Raw genomic sequence first — 8,483 nt, forward strand, 5'->3', positions numbered from 1 at the left:
GATGATGATGATGATGATCGGACTCCGGGTGCTGATGGGTGCTGTCGGTTGGGACTCATTAAGATAGCTAAACGGATGATGATTTGCTTTGATCTCGACTTCGGTCTGCTTGACTTGGCGCAGATTGGCGCCCGGATTGGCTCCTGGCCGGGTACGAAAATATCTGGCTGCTCGAGGAAGGGAAATTGTCTTTTGGGAAATGTTTTTCCGATTTTCATCTTACCATTTGTCACTCGTCTACAAATGGTTTCTACACAACCAAACAAATTCGGGCAAACCTTCCCCGATGGCTTCGTTGAAGATAGAAGCTTGAGGCCCCCCGTCTACGAGGGGGTCATTACGAATCGCCCACTCGGTCGGTGCTTTATCGCGACGCGAAGATCAAAGGAACGGGAGACCCGTGAGGCGATCGGTTCGGACGAGCAGTCCAGGGGCATCCGGACTACCGGGCCTTCGTTAATGATTAACCGTTTAATTAACAAGATGTTCTAATTGGACCACCTATCTGAGATTCGGTCCCGTTAGTAGAGGTTTGACCTCGACCGCCTCGCCCTTCCGAACGCGGATTTTGACGGGGACGAGTAGACGGGAACCACTATCGTGGTCGAAGGAAATGAATTTCCAAAACGCACCGTGGCCAATCCTTTTTGGGGCGATGACGAGGAGTGCTAAACTGTGAACCGCGGCCCGATGATTAATGGAATGGAATTAATGGAGTAAGTGGATTCACTTCCGTAGGCGACGACCTGAAACACATCACATTTCGGACCCCTGATTTAATTAATTGGGCTGCTGGTGGCTGACCCAGATGGGCGACCCCGATATGACGATGATGATACTGGTGTCCTGCTCCTGGCTACTGTGTCCTGCAGGTCAAACATTGGGCCGCAGCACCGAGGGAAGTTTAACCTATCGGATGATGTCCCGCATGAAGTCGCGTCGCCGAAGGGTGATTTATGAATAAGAGTCCTGCCGCTCGGTTCGATTGGTTATGCATTCGACCTTATTTAATGCAAACCCCATCAAAATGATAGTAAAAGGTTTCACCGGTATCGCCACTCCACTCGGCGTTCGTATTTCAAACAAGCGATCTGCACCCTTCATTAACATACTCCAGCTCTGAGGCCATCCCTGCAGTCTGTGGCCCGCCAAGACTGGCGCCGACAAGAACTGCATCATTACATCATCCCCTGCCTTTTTGCCGATTCGATCGCCCGATGGTTAAAGCTGTCACGCTGTCATCAACGCGCAGTGGATGATCATGTGTCCAATATAAAATGTTCCGGTAAACTTCCCGAACCCGAAACCGGCGCCTCCCGTCCTACGACGGATGGCAATCCGATGATGAGGTCCTGCGCCGGTCATTCCCCGGCCATTTCGAGTTTCGAGGATAAATCAATGCTCGGCCGTCGGACGGACTCTCGATTTTCTCGCTCTCTGCCGGGCGGTGGCAAATGGTGGAGAATTTCAATTAAATTGTTTGAAACTTTATACTTTCAGCGCCAGCGACGCGACCCGACCCTGTGACGGTGTGACTGGACAGTGTCCTCCCCCACTGCCCGTCGCGATTCACCCAGACCGGACGGTGGGTGAGGGAAAAAGCGTTCGAATCGCACGATAGCCACCGATATGGGTTTGCAGTGCAAACGGCGTAGAGAACCGTGAATGGGATTTCATTTTGTGATAGTAAACACGTATAGAACAACACAGATTTTAATATGATTTTTATTTTGAGTTTTATGTATTTTAGTTTGCAAAAGCATCTAACTATAATTATACTGAAAATAAAGCGCGATGTCCCAGGTCTTTTTGGTAATATTCCCATAGGCACTGGGTTTTTTCTTTATTAAAAAGGAAAATGTATGGACATCGGTAGAAACACAAGAGGCGATTACGCGAAGTTCAGAAATTAAAACTAATCTCTTAAAGTCCTTTAACTGCTGCGATTCTGTTTATAGCCTTCATATTTATATATTAAGTCCACATTATTTATTTTATAAATTTCTGCTACGTTTTGCCATGATAGCTGCTTAAAGATCGATCAAAGAAACTTATTTCTAGTTATTTGGGTGTTGTCCTTTGATAAGAAAAACGTGTTTATGAAAGCTACTGTCTGACTATGAGAGAGATTCCTGGAGAGAGTCTTGTTCCTGTTAAAGTGCTTTTTGGGGAGTACTTCTACGAATTTCTATCGGGGGTTCTATCGATACCGGAAATTAGCTGAAAGATGGAAGAAGCTTACGTAGCTTATGACCGACAATAGTTTCATTAAAGTAGTCAAATGTTTTGTTGTTGAAGTTAGGCCACAAATAACGAATAAAAACCGGATGCATTACTCCTAATATTTGGATACTTGGCTAATACAGATGCTGATTGGATGCTGAGGATATAGAAACAACGAATGAAGTCACCTATTTTATCGTCACCTTTAAGTCTAGTTTTAAAAAGTCTAGAGTCTGTACGGTGTGGGCAAGCATTGAAAAATCTTCGTCAAAATTCACATTGACCACTGCAACAAACGTGAAAACATTACACAGCTTTGCTTCCGCAAAGTAATCGTAAATTGTGGCCACTCGAGGCGTTGCTCGTGAAGAAAGGTCAACGGATACCATTTAAAATTGTTGAAAAATGACGATCGTATCGGCACTGTTACCATTTACCGGGCCACAAAGGCCGAAACGGGCAGCCATTATGGGCAGCTTTGCACTTTTCTAAGTACAAAAATCGCGGCTTATGGCGGCCTTTTTGACGACGCCGGAACCAAACCTACGCAACGTGTACGTGATCCAAGGGGTAACCCATAAATACATCGACACATCAATCGGCACGAAAGCGACACTCGGTTTGACACTCCTCGTCGTCGTCGTCGTCGTCGTTGTGCACTTGTTGTGAAGAACGGGATTAGAGCAGCTGCCGACAGCGGTAATCCCAATTTATGGTCGTCCCCAAAAGACACCACCACCTTGCCCCGTGGTCACTTTGGCGTCCTTCACGCTCGCCCGGAACGTTTGGCGATGGCGAAGGGGCGCACTCGGCAGAAATGTGAAGCCACAGGCCACAAACTCGATAATCCCGAGGGCCGGGCGGCCGAACTGGGCTCGGACTCGAATTTAGGCTTCCTCCCGGCTTGACCGGGCGTGGACGATGATTCATCCCACCATTCGATGCGGACTGTCAGATCGTATCAGAACCGGGGCAAATCGGCGAATCCGGCCAAACGGTAGCCCCGAACAACTTGTCCAACTTTGCATACCACCCAAGTCGGAATAAATTTGCCACCGTCCGTCGGTCGGTCGGTGGCCGGTCGATCCGCGGGAGCGATCGACGGGGTATCGGAATGATAAACCGTTGTTCGCCATCGCCGCCATCACCGCCAGCCACCGTTTTGCGGAAGTCCTTTCTTCGGCCTTGCTTCGCTTCGCGGTTTCGGGCTCAGGGCTAATAAATTGGAAGCCAGACCACCGATTCCCGTTGGTCAACCAGAGCCACCGGGAGGTTGTTGTTGTTGTTGGACGGCCGTTCGTTTATTTCGTGGAAGTGAGATGGTGCAAAAAGGTTATTAATTTAGAATACAAACTAAAGGGATTTTTTATTATAGTGCTAGTTTAGCTTATATAAGTTTATATCACACTACGAAAGGACTACGAACGGTAGCAAGTGACGAACGAGTGTGCCATTTCCCAGTGGGACACCCGAGACAATGTGCTTTAAAAATGTGCCCACCTTGCCATCCTTGAAGACGCGGAACTGTCCTGGGACGCCTCAAATTATGGGCCCTGTTTACGTTTCGTTCCCATCGATCGAAACCCTCGAGAGACACACGCGCGCTCGGATGGCAGTCCTTCGGAGAGAATCCTTCCGACTGTCCACCGCACAGGTAGGATGGCAAAATTAATGAAAAATGCTGTTCTGGCTGCGATGAATGCGAACGGGTTCTTTATTTCCCATTCGGACGTTGGTTCGAAGTTGTGGTCAATATTTATTCTCTAGTTTTCTACGCCACAAAGAGTCTGTGCGAGAAGCACCACTTTTCTTGTCTTGAAATAGATCACACCCTTGAGATATTGGAACAGAAGGAGGTTCTGAATGGTCCCGGTCTCGGTTTGTCATGCAGCTTTGGATCGTTCACGCGAGACGCAGGTTTTGTGCGAAAGGATTAGCGTTAAAAGTTCATTAATTAACGTTGGAAGGTTTATCATTTATCATGCGCTCAATAGGGCAGGGGCTCAACCAGGTTCTGGACGTTTTGTGGAAATATTTGACTTCAATCGGCATTCCTAGAATTTAAATATTTATTCTATTTTATTCTGCCGGGGCAAAGAATTGCAATAGATCTGTGAAGCCTGATGAAGACCCGCTTCCCAAAGTTCCTAAAGTGTGGTCCAAAATGGTTTAAAAATATTCCAACAAAACTTCAAAGCGACTTCTTTGGGGCAACATACTGAGCCGCCGCCTCTGGTCCCCCCTATCAAAGCGAACCACCCGTGACCGGGTGACGACGGTTAGAACAACACTGAGGACCAACAAAGAACACGACAGAAAATACGCACCACCCAGCCCAGAGTTTGAGGATCACCGCGGTGCGTGATTAGCCAAGACACTTGGGCTAATTAGCACCGACGATTTTCCCGGAACACCTCGTGTCGCCTCGTGTTTTCATGAGGCTTTTGTCACGATGCGCCACACCGCTTTGATCCACTCGCGGCCTGTTGAAACGGAGCGCCTCCTCGGGTGATTTTGTTGGTTTAAAATTAATTATGCCGCTTTCCAGTCGATTTGGCGTCCCGAGCGCGGGGGAAATGTGAAGCCAATCGCGCGTTTCCATAACGCTTTCCCCCCGGCGACCAAACCGAGGGGCTCATTAGGCCACACGATTTGTCTCATTATTTGCCCGCTGCCGGATCGATGGCCACCGTACGCCCGTAACTCGTGCGATCGCAACAACATAAAACGGAGCCATTTTTGGGATTTGCAAGATGCGCACGGGGTTTAATGTGCCTCGCGGTCGGCTCATTAGTGACAAATCAGTTCCTTTCCCGAGGCCGCCGCCGACGATGACGACAGCCGCCGGCGAACGCCAACCTGGGCGACAATGACGGTAAAACGCACCGCGCTAATTTCGCTCCATTCGCTCGGATCGTTTCGTTACATCGTTTTCGCGCATCGCCGCGCCGCTGGTTAGCAATTCAATCGTCACCTCGCGTCCGAAAATGGCAGCCCGGCCGACCGAGCCCGGACGAGTACTTCCGTCACCTGTCTCGGTTGGCTCGAACAATTTTCTCACCGGAGCCCGCGGATTCCCGAAACAAGGTGAAAGAGGAACAAAATACGCGCTCTCCTCCGGGTCCGGGGGGCCGACCGTTAGTAATCTGTCATTAATTAGTCAGCGCACGTTTCAATTGCGCCACCGTTGCGGAAACTTCTGATCCTTCCAGGCCGGGACGGGCCAGGCCCGGCCCGGCAAGGAGTTGTAAGCTTCCCTAAAACGGGTGACACTTTCGCGCAACCCGCGCAATCGACGACCCGCCGGGGCGAAAGTGTGAACGGACATTCCACATTTCCACGGGTCCCACGGTCTGTCCTTTCCCCGGGCGGTGCTCGCTGTAACCATTGGCTTCAATTAAAATTACAGCTCATCCGCTCAGTGCTAATTAGAAAATCTATATCAAATCACCAGTACGGCGGTCAGGCACGGGCTCGATGGGAAAGGCATTTTCTCAATGGGCTACCCGGTCCGGTAATAGGAAGGAGAGCACGCACGTACGCATTCGACAGGACCGTCACCGGATTTGGGCGTTGGGCTGACAAGCCAGTCAAGCAGTGCCCAATACTCGTAATCGGTGGTCGTAAGTGCTTCAAAGTATTGTGGCCTTAGCTCGAGTACACTTCGGTCGAATTGGGTTAAATATGAAAGGGTTTGAGATGTTGAGATGCCTTTTCCTTAAACTCAAATACGTCCTTTCGGTTTGGATAGTTTCGCTATGAATTCAGTGTTTTATTAGTGATAAATTAATCTACTTCTTTTAAAATTTGCTGCTAGTTAAACTGGTAAAAGGAAATGTTTTATTTACTCGTGCTCGCTAATAACGTCCTTAATGTCTCCCCTTTTACTCTAGCAACTTCTGAGTGAACAGAGTTTAACACTTGAACTTCCAATTCCAACGGTTGCAAATTCCACAAACGAACCTTCGAAGAACCCGTTCCCAGTTGACAATTAGCTGCCGAGCCCTGCTCTTCCCTCTTATTATTCATGTCGGATCGGAGGACCGCCAAGGGCCAGAAGAATAAGTATATTCAGCCCTCGAAAAACAACTTGCAGCACGTCGTTCTGATTTATTTCCGCTCCGATCGTAGCCGCTTTTGCAAAGCTACTCAATAAAACTTAATGAGCTTCGTTTCGGATTCACCGTCGCTTAAGGGCCACAGCCACAGGCGCTTTAAATAGGCGCACATTTTTGAACCCCCTGAGTGAAGTGTCATAAAATGCGGCCCAAAAAGCGCACCACACACACAGTTCGCACCTTACCTCCTTCGCAGGACATCCGCAGGGAGATTGATCCTTCGCTCGCCGCACGGAATCGCTTTTCTGCATTTTCCCACCATCGATTTTTCGACATCCTGCGCCACGGTCTCCACGAATATAGGCACGCAGCATATTAACGACATCGGCCAAGCTCGGCCCCGGGTTGTTGTTGTTGTTGTGAGCGTGCAAAACTCCGTGGCCCGAAAAGTAATGTGCGCGAGAAAGGAAAACAAAACAAGCGACGCAAGAGCCCCAAAGTCTGACGGAGCACTCTCCGGAGCACGGGCCGGGGGAGGAGAAAACCGGGCCAAATGGTTTTCTTTCGCCAACTGTCGGTGACGGCAAGCAAGATGCTGCGGAAGCCCGGGGGGTGCGAATGGGGGAGGCGGTGAGAAAAACATCAACTCAAGAAGGTGGCCTCAAGGAGGGCGCGCGCGGGCGTCTGGTGGCGGCGTCGAGCGGTGTCGAGGACGTCGGGGCAAAGCGGAGAAGCAAAAATCGACGTGTGTGGTCCTCATTTCTCTCCACGCCACGGCCCGTGTCCGCGTGGTGGGATTCCTTGGTGGGACTCCGGGTGGGTGGTTTGGGAGGGATGCTCGCCCTCTCGCGACTCGCGATCGTTGCGTTCCAGCCCGCAGGTCCCGCGATTTGTTCCATTTGACTGTTTTCTTTGGCCCGGCTCTCTCTCTCGCTCACTCTTCCGCTCGCTCTCTGTTTCACTCCCGGACCGGGACGAGCGAAATGCCGTTTGGGCGCAGGTTGTGACGCGGAAAAACGGTGATGCTCGTGCCCGGGTGTGGATATTGCTCTCGAAATCGATGCCATCGGTTGAAGGCTGGGCCAAGCGGCTCCTCATTAGCTGTCCACATGTTGCGGGAGGCAACACAGGGCTGCCGGTGCTCAAGGTGCTGCACCGAGCTGCACGGCTCATCAAATTAGGAACCGGAAAAGTCTCCCGGGAAATTCATACTAAACCCGCCGGCCGCCGACATGCCTCGTTCTCTTTGAAGGTTTTAATTGAGATTGCGATGAGTCGGGCGGATCAACGGAAAAACATTAGACTTTAAATAACCATTAATGAAAACGATCTACGGAATTGATCCTCGGTAAGCATTAAAAAGCTAGATTCAAATCTACTTCCTCAAAGGCCGATTACATCAAACTCGGTTACAAACATGGAGCAGTTTAATGATTTTGTTTTTAAGCTAATTATTCGGACATTACTGAACATGGCGTCCCTGATGGCGGCTTCGCTCCGATGCCCACAACACGGATCGCGCTGATTACGATATTTACTTGGCAAATTATGATTTGTTGCCGGATTTCACGACCAACCATTCCACGAGCCCCATCCGAGTAGTCGTCGTCAAGCGTTTTCGGTGAGGAATGGGAACAAATTTATCTTCACACTGACAGATGGGCTAGAAGCCCGCCCGATCAATGATCGTCGTTTATTTTTATCGAAAACTTTAAATAAATAATAGGCGGTAGGGTCAGCGATCACGCCTAGGGTACGATGGTAGCATTACCAAACACGCAGCAAAACAATCTCCATCACCATCATCATCATCATCATCATCGTCTTTCGGACAAGTATGTCACGTTGAACTGCGCGGGGGTTTCCGGAACGCCTCCGGACATCGAGCGAGGCGTCAAAAGCGGAGTGACTACGAAGAATCGTCTATCGGTCCGATCGGGGAATATCGGTTTTCGGTTTTGGCTGCGTGTCGAGAGAGTAGGTCAAGATCAGGCACACATTCCAGGCCACTTCCGGTAGGGGCCCGTAGGCCTTTCTGGTAATTGACGCCAGTTCGGTGCCATCACTCACGAGAATCGAGGCGAGTGCAACGTGTAAATGAGGTTAAAATATTGCCGCCAGATAACTTTAATTGATACATTGCCCTCCGGCCGTGCACCGTGAAGGTGACTCTCGGGGACTCTGGGTCCCGAGGCTGCCGGA

The sequence above is a fragment of the Anopheles cruzii genome, chromosome 3 (assembly GCF_943734635.1).
Source record: "Anopheles cruzii chromosome 3, idAnoCruzAS_RS32_06, whole genome shotgun sequence".
NCBI lineage: Eukaryota > Metazoa > Arthropoda > Insecta > Diptera > Culicidae > Anopheles > Anopheles cruzii.